The 14,590-nt window shown below is 41.8% G+C and overlaps 1 protein-coding gene across 7 annotated transcripts in view; it reads right to left on the bottom strand.

The window, feature by feature from the left end:
* Positions 1 to 10,948, bottom strand: part of ADCYAP1R1 (ADCYAP receptor type I) — a 144,080-nt gene extending 133,132 nt beyond the window's left edge. For 5 of the 7 annotated variants that reach the window (XM_030487398.1, XM_030487376.1, XM_030487427.1 and 2 more), the window contains exon 1: positions 10,261 to 10,877. The gene's annotated coding sequence lies outside the window, so the exon portion shown is untranslated. Of the gene's footprint in view, positions 1 to 9,516; positions 9,589 to 10,260 lie in introns of those variants that run through there. The other 2 variants (XM_030487384.1, XM_030487393.1) reach the window with 2 other exon arrangements.
* Positions 10,949 to 14,590: the final 3,642 nt, after the last annotated feature.

Genomic DNA, 14,590 nt, shown 5'->3' on the forward strand with positions numbered 1-14,590 from the left:
GAGTTTTCTAGAGATCATTCCTTACAAAGTACCAATTTAGGATTATGACAGTGACACTTTTAAGAACACCTTCAGGAAAATGAGAAATATTCACTTTTAAATTCTGTAAATCTATGAAGGATTTTTTTCTTTTTTTAAATCAGGTGTGTAATCATACAGAATACTCTGTAAAGCCAGGCATGAAAATATAGAGCTGCCATCCATGGATCTCATTTTAATGTTGGCTGAAGTCATGGCTTTGGTAAGAAGAGCCTGAATCCCAGTTGAACAAAGAGCACACATAGCAAAAAGGGTACTGAACTAGCACACACATAGGGGAGCAGAAAGTACTCTGAGGAATATGCATTTGTTTACTCTTTTGTTCATTTGATTATTAAATAGGGTGGCAAATTAGTATGGTTCATTTCACTGAGTATGGAGGAATTTCTATATCTGTTTAGAGACTAGGTCTTTGTTGAAGGCTAAGGTCAGTTTCAGATGATGTCACTACTACCAGTTTCATTTAGAGCACGTTAGGGGTTGTTTTTTTTCTTCATGTCCCCTTACATCAGTCGTTTTCCTTAGTCTTCTTGATCTTAGAGGAGAAAAATTGCCACAAATGTCAATATAATATTTAGAAGTGATGAAAGTCAAGGCAGGACAATGACAGGACAACATCCTAATCTTAGTTGCTCCACCAGCCAAGGAAGCCAAATCTCGAGATGCGTTTTGAGGAAAGATGGATATGATTATATGTTAAGGGCAGTTGCAGAGATATGAAACAGCAAAAGAGGTGCAACCATTTTCAAGTCTGTCTTCTTCATCTTTGTCTTTCCTGATACAAATGCACATTGTTTTCTGTAGTACAGGTTACGATCTCTGATCTGATCATTTACCTGTTGCAGGCTAAATGTAAATACTGAGGCACTAAACCTGGTGATTTTTCGGTCACACAGAAGTAGTAATACACTACGGTAATGCATTTTGGAAATGGCAAGGACACGGCAGGAAGTAGAAAAATTTTGCAGGTTGAAACAAGCCCATGAATCACAAGCTGTAATATTTTAGGTTAAAACTCACAGAGATGATTTATAAAATGCAAGTTTGAACATGCTTCTAAAGAGCGATATGGATTAGCCTGGACATGAAGTCAGGCACGCCTGCATATTCTTTTCAATCTGGCCAGTTTAGATGAAATGGGTAGATCTCATTTAACTTTTTTAGATCATCTTGTGTGGCTTACCTGGCTTTTCCACTGCACTCACTACCCAGTATCCCCACATAGCTAATGGAGGTAAAAAGGATGTCCAATTCACATTAATTATTTTAGAAACTTTCTTTGGGATCAAAAGAATTGAGACGTGGACTTCACTGCCTATAAAGGCAGCATATAATAAGCAGCCATTGAGTCCCACCCAGAAATCTGCAAACACAAAAATGTTATATGTATAGAGCAAGTACTTACAAGACAAGCAATCACGAAATTTTGTAAAATTGTATTATTTTCTGAAATCGTATGATTTCTTATGATTGATTATACATGATATGATTGATTGGTTATACTTCTATACAATTGTCTGAAAATTACACAACCTATGATTTAAATGAAAAGATTTTTAGATTTTGACATTTCAGTATATGGCATGCAGCACAGAATAATCTGGTAGTTCATTAAGCAGAATATCAGATGAGAGTTTCTCCAGCCAGTGAAGAAATCAATAGCATGTCAGTGTTCAGGTGAGCTTCTTTTTCACCTTTGAAGAAAACAGGCATGCCTTACAAATTATCTGATCTAAGTTGTGTGATTGAACTATCACATCGTTGCTTTCATACCCATATTTTTAATGACAATTCATACACGAAACTTTTTGCGTCTGCGAATAGATTTGACAGTGGGTCACATACATTGTACTGCATAATGCAGTAGTGGTATACATGAAAATGTTGCAAAATGCATAGCCTGCTTATTAAGGTTTGTCTCGGAAGCTCTTTGGGAATAGAGTAGCTAAATTATGCCCTTGTCCTAATTCAGTAGGGACAATGAGAAGGAAAGCAAAAGGTCAATTTAAAGAGCTATCAGAAGGAAAAAAAAATTAAAAAATCAAGACAACTGAGTAAAAAGGGAGGCTTTTAGTTTGGAGAATCATTTCTTGCTTGCACTAGGAATATGTAAGGCTTATTTTGCCAGGTCAAGATGCTACAGATAAAATGGATCTTGAAAAGCTTAGAGAAACTTCTTCCAAGGAGAGTTACATCAACGGTTTTCCAAACTGATGCACACAAAGCTCCCCAGAAGAGCTTGAAAAAGCTGGGTCTATCAGAATAATATTAAAGCCTGGTGCTTTGAAGAGTTTAGCTTTAAATAGGTTGTTTTTGCTTTAATCACCATAAACCACTATAAACCTCCATGTTTTCTGGATATAGAGAACATGCCAGAAGAAATAACGCTAAGAAAAGTAATACAGACCTTCACCAAATTAGGTGTGCAGCTGGCATTCTTTATTCCAAACAGGAGAGTTTGGAGAAACTGAGACTATCAGGTAGTAAAGTCAACAGCACTAGGAACTTGGAAAGACAGGTCTTTTCACATTAAAGATGCAAAAGCTTGAGGGAACCTACATCTCAAGGAAGCTGGAAAAAGAAGTTACAAGGAAAAATTCCAGACTGAAGCTGCTGAATTCCAGACTGAAGCAAACATTCAAAGAACTTAGAAGTAATAGGGGAGAGAAAGATGGGTAACAAAAATGGTATGTCTTGGACACCCGGAAGTGTCAGGATAAAATGAAAATATTCACTCAGGCTGTCATAAGAAAAGTAAAGCAAGATCGTAGATATGATCCCAGCACATCTGCCATGGATTCACCTTGTCCTCTGATCAGGACAGTGATGATGCATGGATGATGGAGAATGACTAAGGTAACAGCACAGAGCCAGCATTGACTAGGGATTTGTACAAGGCAACATACTAAAAGATGGCTGAGAATACTTCAGCCATAAATTATACATACAGAAAAACACTTTCTAGATTATTCAATCACAGGATGACCAGGAGCTGCCTGTGGTAGTTGTATCTGCAGAAAGGCAAATGCAGTCTCAAGGTTTTCTCAGGGAAAATAATTCCAGGAATGATTTGGAGCTAAGTAGATACACCTGCAATGTAGTACTTCTTTTATGGCCCAGTGCCTTAACTGTGATATCCCAAAACACCAATACCAAAGGGAATTTCCAAGCCCTGAATGAGAGTGTATGAAAATCAACTGAGCTCTCTGTGTATGTGGCAAGAGCACGGAGGCCAAGATTTGATCGGTCACGTTTTAAACCATCAGGAGGGATCAGAAACCCAGGACAGGATTCAGACTGCAGATTAAACCATTTCAGTGGCATTTATTGAAGATTTTTCAGGCTAAAGAGTTACAGAGCTTATTCTGTAGTAGATACCTAATTTATCTACATTGACTGGACATTGGCCTAGAGCCAGAATCAGAAGCCTAAACACTGGTGTTTGCTGTCACCAGCACCCCAGGGTATTTTACCTGCCCTCGTACAGACAGTAAAAGACATGGTATATATCAGCATCATACCTACAGATCCCTTGTAGATGTTAGATACCCCAGGGAATCTCAAATGGCACTTCACACCCATGTTTAGGTGACTGAACCATGTCTCAAATCTCCTTTGACTGTAACAGGAGCTTATGTGCATAGATACAGCTAGAAAACAGGTAGACACTTTAAAATTCACACCTGTCTTTAGGTGTCTTAATCTGCAAGCTGAATCCTGTTTCTGGTCAGAGCAATGGAAACTATCTTAGCAGAAGAGGCCTGCAAGTCTTCCATACAGAAGAAATAGAATGAGTTGAATACCAGAGGTGAAAATCTGCCAGGGGTACACTTGCTGGGATAACCAAAAAGGCTGTGACAGTCATTTCTTCTCCTCTTCTGTATAATGTTCAGACTTTGGTAGCCCCTGAAGGTCTTTTCCATGATCATCGTTACCACATCCGGTTGTGGTACAAAGAGCAAGTCAGAGAACAAAAGCTAGAGAATATAAAGCAGCGTCCAGAGATTTGATTGCTGCAGAGAAACAATTTCAACATGGCTAATAATGGTTTTGCATGCTGCTCTTTCCTCTGCAATCACCAAGTACTATTCTGTAATGAAGTTTGTTCCAGCTGTTCGCCCACTGCACATAATCATATTGGCTAACTAACCCATTCACTAGCACAAAAACACCATCCAAGCTGTCAAACTTCATGCAACTGGAATGAATGAGCGTGGATTGTGGCTCCAGTGACAGCTGTGACACATTCACAGCCTTAGTCATGAAGAACTTAAGCATCTGCGGTATTTCTGATGCTTTCTCATCTCCACTGCATCTTAAGTTAGAGCACAAAACTCCTGGAAGGAATCCAAAGATCCAGCTCTCTAAAACACAGGAAATGAGTAACTTTACTAACTTTAACTTGGGCCTTTATATAATGCACTTGTGCTGGCTTCTTTACATAATTTGTTTCTATGCCAGCTCTAAGAGAGGAAGTTTTGTTGTGTGTCCAACATCTTAGGTAGGTACTAAGCCCAAGATCATATTTGGCTTTTGGTACTTCTTACACCAATTTGAGAATTTACATACATATATAAATGTCATTATTACAAAAATTGCTTCTTAAAAGGAAATACTTTTTACTTACAACCATGAATGTGTCATTTTATATTTTTGCTAGAAATAAAAAAACCTTCTATAAACCTACTTCAAATATGAGACAGTAAGAGCAAAATCAGAAATGTCATGATGTAATAAAGTCTTACCATTCCAGGAAAAGGAATTATAGTTAAGGATATCTTAGCTATTTTAAACTTCCTTTCCAAATAAATATAATTTCTTTCCATGGGGGAGAAGTGTATCTCTTACTACTACAACTTTAATTCCAGTCTACATATTAATATGTTCTGAGAGTTTCATGCTTTTTTTTTTAATTATTTGAATTTCAGTAAATATTTTTAAAGGCCATAGATAGAGAGGAAGGTGTTTGTTAAATCCATTTATCAACTGACTGAGGGATTTTGTTACCTTAGAACAGAGAGTGGATGTGATATAAGAAAGCATTGAGCTATCGATTTATGGCAAAAAGCTGGCTTTTAGGTCACCTAATTCTAAGCATGTCAAGTGCTCCAAGCTGGTCAAAATATATTTCACAAGGTGCCAACCCTAAGCTAATGAGATCTGGTACAGCTCACAGTGTAGCTATTCACAAGTAGGGTATATTTGATGAGGCTTGGAGCACTGCACAGCTTCTGGCTGGCTCAGAGAACAGGCAGAGCAAGCTTGCATCTGATTGCAGAAAATCATGTAGCTGTCCTAGATGTGTCCCTGTGTTGACATATCCCCACCTGTTCACAAAATTATATACAAGCTTCAGTTAGCAAATCCCTCTTAGTAATTGAACATGCTCTGAAGACAGAAAGTGTCGATACACTGAGAAAGCCTCTGAGATTTAAAATAATAAATTAATAATTTAAAAAAGAGATTAATAGATGGGACACATGGCATGAATTCTGCCTGCATGGGCCAGGCTGAGTCTGCCACTGGTGTAATAAAGGGAAGATGCAGAGGCCACCAGAGCAGGCTTCTGTTTTTTCAGAAAACCTAGCATCTATCAAAATTTGTTATTGCTATGAGTTAGCAAAAAAATTACCAGTCTTCCCCCCAAGCAAAGATGAGAGCAAGAGGGGAATTACACTTCCTATCTTTGAGATACCATGGAAGGATTCATCTCAGTGATTTTGGATGTGTATCTCTGAGCCAGCTGCTGCGAGAACCTCCATAGGCTGATTCATCTGACTCCAGGATGAGAGGAACCACAGTCCTCACTTACAATGTAGTGAATTGAGGTGATTAGCTTGGATGTGATCATCTAGTTTTCAGATGCTTAAGTGACGGTAGATGAACATCACCCAGGTTGCAAAATACCTCTTCTGAGTAAGAAAGCCTTCTTCCACATGAAATGAAAGGTAATTTTGCCAGGGGATCCTTTGGGGCCAAGTTTTCACCTGGAGAATGAGAAAATTTATGCCTCCTCAGAGATGAACCTAATGAAATGCCTACTCCCTGCAAAAGAAGAACTTGATTCTATCACATTTTCCTTCAAGAAAAGTTGGATGAGGATTTGAGCAACCTGGTCTAGGGGAAGGTGTCCCTACCTATAGCATTGTGTTTGGAACTAGATTATCTTTAAATTCACTTCCAACCCAAACCGTTCTATGTTTCTATGATATGAAAAAAGCATTTCTCCTTAAGAATCCCCACCCAACCAGCTAGGACAATATACTGTCCCTTGCAGGAAAAGAAAGTAGCACAACTTGCCTCACCTCATTCTGTGGAACTAAAGAATAAAAATTTAAAATATTAGGCTATTAACCCACCATGCAGATTAAAAGGGATTTTCCTGCCTTAATTATTAAGCAAAGGTTTTCACACCTTTTATAACTCTTTTTGTCAATTAAATAAATCAGAGCCATTTCAGAACACAGTCCTGCCTTAAGACATCCAAGAGTAAAATCTGACACCTGAACGGGCAGGGATGAGACTGTCAGGATGTCTTCAGGGCAGATAAACTCTGATGTCAAGCGCAAATCAGCTCGTTTCATGGGGTGATTATCTCAGAAGAATTGGGATTCAACAGTAGCATAGAATCAGAGCAGCAAACAAAAGTCCCTGTAACTGCATTCTGTATATTTCTTCAGGAATACTGAAGGAAATACTCCTCAGCACAAAGCCATGTTAGCTTTAAATGTTGTGTTTAAATGCTTATACCTTTTCTTCAGGAGATGGAATGATTTAGCACCTCCTAAGAAGTTCTACCCTGAAATTATTAATCTGGCTACTCTACAGGTCAGCCAATCAGTTTACATGGGGATACAATCAATGAACTGCAGAGAATTACTTAAATAAGACTTGAACAATCTGGCTTGTTTTGCGAATTCTTAATTTGTCTTGTGGAGATAAAAATTCAAGCCTAAAAAGACAGATCAATAAATTGAGAGAGCAAAAGGTGGACAGAGAATAAAATGCAAGAAAAGCAATGGCGTAAGGACTGGATATTCTGCTATGAGGCGTTCTGAAAAGAAGTATGCTTTTATGTATTTGTGCCCTCTCAATTACAATCCAAAGAGTGTTTCAACAGCCACCACGGACACATGAATTCTATCTAGTATTTGTTAGTGTTGTGGAAAACTACCAAATACCTTTCAGTATGCAAAGCATATAGTCCTTGAAAACAGAACAAGTTCAGCACTAAGCGAACTGGAAAAGAATCTCATCAAGTGATGCTGCAGTATATATTGGGTAGCAGGAGTACTCTGAAAGAATGGTGTTACAGCTATACCTGATCATACATTATCAGCAAGGATGACTTAGAAGAAAAAAGAGGGAGTTCCTCACTGGTGTCTTTAAATCCTTCTCAGTACAGCTGTTCCACTTCTGCACTGATGTGGAAATCTCACTCCAACATCCTGTTGACGGCAATGTGTACTGAATCCCACCCCCAGTGTCTTCACAGGTGATAAGGGATGGCTGGATGTGAAAGGAGAACAGAGAATGGAAACAAAGGAGCATGAGCCAACACAAAAATACACTTTGCTGACTTAAAGGTTGAGGCTGCACTCTCTAGGCCAAGTAGTCAGGTAAAATAAAATTCATTATCTCCACTGACTTCTATATCCTGATATCATTTTACCTCTCCTGAGAACTGTGGCAAATAAATAACTCCTCTTCTAAATCAGGACTAACTGTAAGACCCCACAGGCCTTTCCACCAGATACGAGCTACAGCATGCTTCTGTCCTGAGTTTACTTTTTCTCAGTGCTTCTTAACTCAAATACTCCAGTTTCATTAAAAGATAATCTGAGCTAATTTAGGAATTAGACTGTTTGTACTAAGTGTGCTCAGAAGGAAGGAAAGGAAAACAAAATCTGCTAGATTGAAATGAATCAGCTTGGGGACATGGGTCTCAACTTATCAAAGGCATAGGCACATATGGAACTCAACCCCAGAAAAAATATCTCCAGGTTGCCGCCTCAGTCAGCCAAATGAAGAGAGATGTGATGAACAAAGGTCTGAACGTGATAAACAGTGCAGCCCACAGTCTCAGAAATCTCTCGTTTTCTCTCTCTGGTAGCTTCCCACAACAAAGCTTCTGCCTTCGTGTTTATGAGCTTCACATATACACCACCAACAGACCTAAAGAGCTATGTGCGGCTGTGGCACCACCACGCAAGCAGCAGACATCTTAAATCTACAGGGAGGAAAGAGCCCTCCTGTTTTCTTGCAGGGATCCCAATGAATGATGGAAGGCTAAAGCCAAGGAGTGATCACAAAACTACCTCCCTGTTTAAAGATAAACAAGTATATATATCACACCTAAAGTCCCCCATGACCTTGGATCTGTTCAGTGCCAGTGGCTACCCTTCCAGTCACTGCACACACACACCCTCGATTGGAGAAAACAAAACAACAGAAACCTTCCACTCCACAATGTCTGAGATAGATTGCCAGTACAATAACAGATCAGCTATCCTGAATAGTCTAGCAACCATTGCCCTCAGCACATAAAAAGAGGGTGGTGGGGGTGGGGAATAGAAGACCATAACCCAGAACTTTAACCAAGACACAGAGACATCAACTTTAATCCAACTTCTATTATTGCACTGAATAGCATTCTGTAATTATTCATCGAACTGGAGCAATGTTGCCTTACCCATCCTATAGGACAACTTCTTTCAAGACAGCTCCAATGTGTTTTGCATTAGCCAAGTATAGATGCCTGTATAATGCATTCTTTCTCTGTAGCTATATGCACATCACTTTAGGGAGTTTGCCTTCATGCTGTCGTTGACAGTAACCTTAAGTAATCACACATTCCTTTTGATCAGCATGTGCTAGCCATGGAAACGTTTCCCCACTGTACCTGACCAGCGCTGCATAAACTGAATAGAGAAATGAGATGGCTGTGTACCCAAAAAACATCAAATGAAAATCCATTTGTTGTTTGTTGACTCCAACAGATTAAAAAAAAACCACAAAAAAACCCCAACCAAAAAACCAAAACAAAACCAAAAAGCTACTTCAGTTACATTGTATATTGCTGTATCAGTCCAGCACTTGCACTGTAATTAACATACACAAGACGGATACTAATCCCTAATATCATAGGAAAGAATCAGGTCACTTCACTGCCTCATTCACTTTGGCTTATATTTTTAATTATTACCATAATTAACCCCAGTGCTATTCCAATATATTCCTCAAGCTAAAGGCCACAATCTGTTTACCAGCAGATTAGATGCAGAGGAAAGCCGCTGACTTCCACGGAGTTCTTCCAGACCTGCTTCTATGTAAGTGGGATGATCGTCTAGCCACAAACACTGGTATGTCACTAAACAAATCTATCTCTCTTTTTTTTCATGCATTTTCCAGTCCTGAATAGTATGCTGCATGATCTTTCTCTTCCTGGCTGTAAACTCTTCAGATTCCAATACATACCTGGACTGTTCACACGTTAAATTCACAGCATAGCGGTAAAGAGTCTGTCCTGTACGCTATCCCTCCGACTTAAGATGCGCTTTGCATAAAGATGGTATTATTAGAACCAGCTGTTCAAATACTGATAAGGAGAAGTGCGCAGAGGCATGCAAGCAGGGGTCAAAGTCACATTAACAGCAATTTTTACTACTACCCCACAGCAAAAATAGAGAAGTCCTGATGCACTGCTTGAAGGGTGAATCAGAGTTTCTGCGGCAGGTGAGGATGCAGAACTGCAAAGGGAGCCCTGAGCTCAAAAATGCCAACAGCAGCACCGGGTCTGTTAGCAATCAGGTTTTATTTACCAGCCATATTGTGTTAAAAACAGACGTGATTCCCATACCGAGCACGTTAACCCGTCACCACTTGCAAAGGGAGATTTATTTGTTTGGAAAGAATCAAATCTATCTCGCGGACGCCTCCTCCGAGCCTGCAGTTCTAGCTAAGGGCAGAGAGCCTGCATGCAATTCCCCCTAAAAGAAGTATTCCCAGGACCCGGGGAAGATGAGGGGAGAGCCGGTAAATCCATGTCACTCGAAGACGAGCCGGCGGTTCCCCTCCCGTCGCCGGCTGCGGGAGAGGCGCTTGGCTTTTGGCGGCTCTGGCAGAGCCCGGCGGCTGCTGCCCTGCGGCCCCAGCCCGGGGGGAGCCGGCTCGGAGCTGCGCGGGTGAAGGTGGGGGGAGAGCCCGGGGGAAAGCACTCACCATTGCAGCAGGGATCTGTCCCGGTGCTGGCGATGCTGCATCCCCGCCGTGCCGGGCGGGGCGGGAGCCGGCGGCGGGGGTACACGGGCCGGTTCCTCGGCGGAACCGTCCAGCCCCGGCTGCCCGCGGTGGAAGTGGGCGGCCGGAGCCGGGCTCCCCCCGCCTGGCTCGCACCGGGCGGAGGAGGGGTCGGCGTCTCCGAAGGGAATCCAAATTCCTCCTCCCTCGCCTGCCGGTCATGTCCAGGCTGCCTCTGCTCAGGGGATGGGCCAGGTCCTGGCCGTGAAGGAATTTGCCATGGCTAAATAACAGCAATAATAATTAAAAAATAAAAAAGAAACAATCAATCAAACAAACAAAAACAGCTAAGGGGAAAAATAAAAGGAAGGGAGGCAGGAGATTTGCAAACTTTTTTTTTTTCTCTCTTTTTTTATTTTTTTTTTTTAGAGGGGATTAGTATTTGTGCTCAGGAAGCAGGGGTGGGGTGTGGGAAGAGAAGGGTATTCAGGCTGGATCAGATGCTCTGCCTGCGAGTCAAGGCTATAGTGTGCTCGCCCCTGTATTTCTATGTGTGTGTGTGTGTGTGTGTGTGTGTGTGATTCTCATACCCAGACAATGCTCTGCAAAGCGAGCTGGTCCTGCGGAGAAATGCAAACACCTCCCCCCCAAGTGCCTGAGGAAAGCGAAGGGGGTACGGAACCAATAGCTTTTCCTTGGCTAGTCTCATTAATATGGAGGAGAAAAGGAAACCAATGAGGGGGAGCGGGAGGAGGGGTTTATTCAAATTAAGTTTCTTAAATCAATTTTTTTTCCCCCTTTTTCTTTCCTCCTCCTACCTCCCCCAAATCCTCCTGCTCCTCGTTACCTAAGCACCGTTTCTGCAGTCCCAGAGATGTTTTTTTTTTTAATTATTGTGACAGGGTCATCAAAACACGGTGATGGGAGGGAGGAGGGCATCGCGGCTGAATGAAGGGAGGCAATTTCTCCCTGAGCTGCAGGAGAGTTGATTGCAAAGAGAAGCGATAAAGTAGCTGGAGTTGCTAGGGCTGGGAACTGAGGGGAAGCGAAGTGGGAATTTCTGGAAACACCATTTTGCCGATGGTATTTGCAGATGGGCAGGCGGTCTGTGTCCAGGATAGACCCTCTGTGCTTGTGAAAAGGATCTTCTCACTTCCCACAGCAGACACACACACAGAGGAAGGGAAGTGACTGCACTGGAACCACAGCATCTGCTCCATCCTGCATTGCCTCAGAGGACACGGCAACAGCAATGCAGGACTGCTACCTGTTGCTGGAAAATCAATGGAGTGTAGCTGTAGATAAGGTTGAGATGGTTGAGGAGAAGGGAAAGCATGTCCAGCTGGTTCCTTTGACTTGTATCTGAGAAAAAGCAGGGTGTCACACGTCCCCTGCAAGGTAAGTGCATGAAAGCATCTAGTCACTTTTCCCTTCTGCAGAGAGTAGCACTCAAGAAAAGCTCTCCAGACTTAGAAAATTATCACTAAAGGAGTCTGAACATTTATAGGAGGTCTAGAGGAACCCTTTGCCAGAGCAGACACTTTGTACCACACTGCTTTTGCTGCTGGCAACCATGATGTTCTCAGGGCCAACAGATACATGTCAAGAACTTGAGATGCTGAATGCCCACGTCCTTATCCAAATTCTCTGAGACCTGTGCTGATGAGGTTCTTCTAATTACCCCGAAATTTCACATCACCTGGACACTGTTACTCTTCCCATTGCGGAAGCCCTTTCCTCTGCTTACCTTTTATCATTTCCCCCTCATTTTATGCATCTCACATCTTCCATTTATCTTAGCATGTAAATTATTTTCAAATCTCCTTGCCTTTACCCTGCTCCTAGATTAAATGAAGGAGAAAATAGGCAATTTGGTCATAAAAGCAACTAAATCTGTTACCTGCCCAGTGTGAAAATCTCTGACCCAATTACTTACTTGTATGTTATAGTCCCTGTGGCTCTCAGTTGAGATGCAGGAGCCTGAGGGGACATAGCTCCACCACAGAAGCACTGGGACAGCCTTGTTCCCAGTCCCTTGGCACAGTAACAGGCCCATGGCTGCATAGATGCCTCCTCTCGAGCAAAGCATGCACAGGCACATTGTGAATGCATTCAGCTCCGGTTTTATTCCAGCACCGTGGAGCAGTCCATAGAATCAACTAAACTCTTCAAAGCTTTCCTTTGCACATTTTCCTCCAGTTATGCCATCTTCTCTAGCCACATCTCACAGCTTTCAGTAACCTCGCTAAATACAAGGGGAAAAAAAGAAAACAAACAAAAGATGTAGATGTTTATATTGTACAGCTGTGCTAATCAGCCTATGCACTCTATATAGACATTAATGAAGGAGAGGCACTGTCAGGATGTCATCTATTACACCTACTTTATGTATCCACATAGTATAAACCACCAGACGAGTTTTTCATAAAGTATAAAGGAAGCCAAGACTAACTAAATTAGATTAGATAGACACATATTTGTTAGTCAGATGTATCTCAGCAAGTCTCATTTGCCTGCATCCTAAAGGGTAAGATGCAGAACAAAGAAACCTCTACAGCAAAATGTTTGTTCTTTCCCCCAAAAAAGCATTTATACTCATATGCAGACCTAAAGAAACTTCCCCTCCTCTGTTGAAAATCAACAAAACTCAACAAAACAACAACCACAACACCACAATCAAAACCCTAGCTGTGTCCCTTCAAAACTTCCAGAATTCGTGGCAGTCCTACCTCAAAGACCAGAAGCCCCACTATGAAATGTTATCTGGGGTTGCTAGAGCATGAAAGAAGGCTCCCAGATGTTCAATTATTATGTGCTGCTCCAACATCTGCTCCCTATCTTTCCCAGGAGAAGGGCAATTGGCCAAGAGAGTCATCTAGTGGCCCATACCAAGCTGCAGTTGGACTGCCTTAGATGATCTCAGCTGACATTCGTATCAGATTTTCTATTGAAGCAGTCAGGACAGTCTACCTAAGAACTTTGTACTGCGAAGAAGACAATTTTCTTTAGGAGAAAACAATTAAGACATTTTCAGGCAAACTATGTTTTATTGTTATCCTCATGAGCAATCTATTAAATAGATCTTCATTATTTAAGTGTGTGCAAAGTATAATAGCCATTATCTTGGCAAGGATGAGAGACTGACAGGGGCAGGAGAAGGCTTCATGAGAAAAAAGTGTGAGTTACTGCCAAATGACCTAGGCAGCCATCCATCTGTCATCTTATATAGGGGAAAGACACTGGCAAGCTGGATGCAAGAGTGTTTGCTGAGACAGGGTTAAAAGTATTTTGTTGTAAGGTCTGTGTTCTCTTCTTTTATTTTGACACCTCAGGTGTGATTTAACCAAATAGCTGGCGCTGAGCTGGCCAACCATCTCTCCCTTCATATTAAGGTCCGATCTTACCCGTGCAGTCACTGGAATATAAGGCATGATCCATCTCAGCCCAAGGAGATACTGAAAACAGCTTGGAGGAACTGTGTCCTAAGTATGCTTGTTCCTCTCCACTGACATTAGACACTCTGGGAACACTAGCCTAGCTTGTCAACACCCACAAAATAGACTTCTCCAGTTTAATTAGATGAATCCCTCTTTTATTATTATGTTTGACAAGCCTGAAACACGGAGACTCACCCAGATGGCTTGCTCTCCTCTGCCAGGACAAGAACTTCCCCCAGATAATGCCACAGCTTCCTGCCCACACTGAGATTCCACCTGCCAGACACTCTTGGCCTGCAGATCCTCTGAAGTGAGGATCAGCTGTGTCAGGGATCAAAAAGAGACCCAGAGGAAAGGAAAGCTCTCCTGTGCTGCATCTGAGATGTGAGGTTGAGAAATACCGCATGGCAAATGGGATACTCTGGTCTGCATATTCCTCATCACTTCCTATCAACTAGCAGATTTCTAACAGTGAGAAAGAAACATCTCCTGGTTCCTGAGGACAAGATCTGTTGGAGGTAGAGAGTGGGAGAAAACAGCTATTTCTATAGAAAACGACAACCTTTTGCTCCCTTTCTAGCTGTGAAGATAAGATGTACTGTTTTAAGACATTTCTACTAGTAGCACTGTGTCCACAGCCAGGGAGAATGCAGAATCTAAACATCCCACCTGTTATGATTAACTGAGACATACTTCTTGTGCAGGCAAAGGTCTACATCACTATGTCAAAAGGTGGTAACACTAAGTGTGCACTTAAAGAGCAGTAGGCATCCTGTTGTGTGCCTAATCTTAACTTTTAGTAAATATAAGGTAGCTTAGCCCACAAAGATGTGTACCTCGGGATGCTGGGAGGTGGCATAGAAGCCACCAGTGAG

This window comes from Strigops habroptila, chromosome 1 (genome assembly GCF_004027225.2).
Source record: "Strigops habroptila isolate Jane chromosome 1, bStrHab1.2.pri, whole genome shotgun sequence".
Classification (NCBI taxonomy): Eukaryota; Metazoa; Chordata; class Aves; order Psittaciformes; family Psittacidae; genus Strigops; species Strigops habroptila.